Genomic DNA, 1740 nt, shown 5'->3' on the forward strand with positions numbered 1-1740 from the left:
TTAACTCCAATTAATTTTAAATTAGCCTTCTTGGCATCGTCTAGAATCTTTTGCATCCACGTTTCTCGTTCTCTTGTTTGTAGTGTCTCTTACTGATTGATCACCATCCACACCTATCTCCTAGATCTGACACTCTGTCCTCAAGTTGGTTGTTTCTGCTGCCCATACTTTTAATAGAATTTTTAATCTCTTGGATTCCTATTTGGCAGTTTTTATGGACTCCCAATTCTTTCTATGCTGGGTATTCATGATTTGCATATCCTTCTTTAACTTGTCTAGTTTTTTATGTGTCTTTTGTAGACTTGCTGATCACTTCTTTCAGTAGGATCGTTTTCCACTTAATTGTATTTACCCAACACCTTATTGACCTAGGTTTTTATTTTTATTTTTTAACTTTCACTGTTATCTTTCAGTTATTTTGTGTGGCTTTCAATTTCCTCCCCTGTGATGCCCCCCGCATTGGCTTTGGGGGAATGGGGAGTTTTTAGAGGCATTTTGTTGCCTTGTTTTCTCATGTTTCTACTTTTTGTTTGTTTCCTATGGTGAGGCTTGCAAAATGACTATAGTGGGTAGCTTTGTTGCTAGTATGGAAACCTTTGTAGTTAATGTCTACTTTTCAAAGATGTTCCCTGGGCATAACTAACTATTGGCTTTTGCCTGTCCCAGGATCCAACCACCTCTGTTTATCTGGAAAGGATGGTTGCAGTTTATTTGGCCAGTACCCAGTTCTTTGGAAATGAACAGCAGTATTGTTTATGATTCCCATGCAATCCAGGTATTGGCACTTGCAGAAAAACAATGGATAGCATCAACTGTGTCACCTTGTCTAAAGTAGTAAAATCCCAAACAATAGTATCAAATATAAAGTGGATATTGCCAACTCCTAAAATCAATAATGATTTCAATCATAGGAAAGTGATCTATAGTTGTAGAATAAACACTCTGACAAGCCAGATATTGATCTAGAGTAAATATTTACTCAATAGAATAACTTCATTAACAATATAATAGTGTTTAACCATAGCAAGATACATTTAACTATAGATTCACAAAGCTTAATGGTTATACTTATAACCAGCAGGGAATGGGAGCCTGAATTAAGGAGTAAAAGGAAATTACTAGTAGTAGATAAAAGTAACAGAGAAAACCAACAGGGAAAAGCAGAAATAATAAAAAATGGAGTGTAAAGTAAAGGAAAAAAAAGAAATACTGGTAATAATAAAGGAACAAATTAAGAGACTAAGAAAAGAGACAGAGAAGAGGCCCTAGTTAAACAAATAGAGATAATAAAAGGAAAAGAAGAAAATGGGTGATAAAATTCCAAACACCACCAAAAGAAACTGCAAAAAAACAACCAAAAAACCCTTAAAACTGGGCTGGGCGTGGTGGCACATGTCTATAATCTCGGCACTCAAAAGGCTGAGGCAAGAGGGTCGCCCCTAGTTTGAGTCCAGCCTGGGCTACACAGTGAGTTCAAAGCCAGCCTGAACTAGGTAGGGAGACTGTGTTTCAACAAAACAAAGCAAAACAACCCAAAAAACCAAAAGACAAAACCAGCAACAACAACAAAACTCAGAGCTCAAAAGAAGAAAGAAAATTCCTATGTGTTTACACATGTGGTTTACTTCCAGGATCCACAGTCTTTGGGATCCAGCAAGTCACTGTCCTCTCTGACCTGCTTTGTAGCCTATGGGTTTGTGAGGTCACCGCTTTGCTCAAGAGATCCCCTGTCTGTAAACT

At 37.4% G+C, this 1740-nt stretch overlaps 1 protein-coding gene across 1 annotated transcript in view; it reads left to right on the plus strand.

The window, feature by feature from the left end:
- Positions 1-6: 6 nt before the first annotated feature.
- Positions 7-1740, plus strand: part of LOC102030243 (conserved oligomeric Golgi complex subunit 1-like) — a gene marked incomplete in the record, with an annotated part of 10556 nt that continues 8822 nt past the window's right edge. The window contains 1 exon segment of the mRNA XM_013508620.1: positions 7-775.

Source organism: Chinchilla lanigera, unplaced genomic scaffold (assembly GCF_000276665.1).
Source record: "Chinchilla lanigera isolate Chin_1 unplaced genomic scaffold, ChiLan1.0 scaffold00152, whole genome shotgun sequence".
Classification (NCBI taxonomy): domain Eukaryota; kingdom Metazoa; phylum Chordata; class Mammalia; order Rodentia; family Chinchillidae; genus Chinchilla; species Chinchilla lanigera.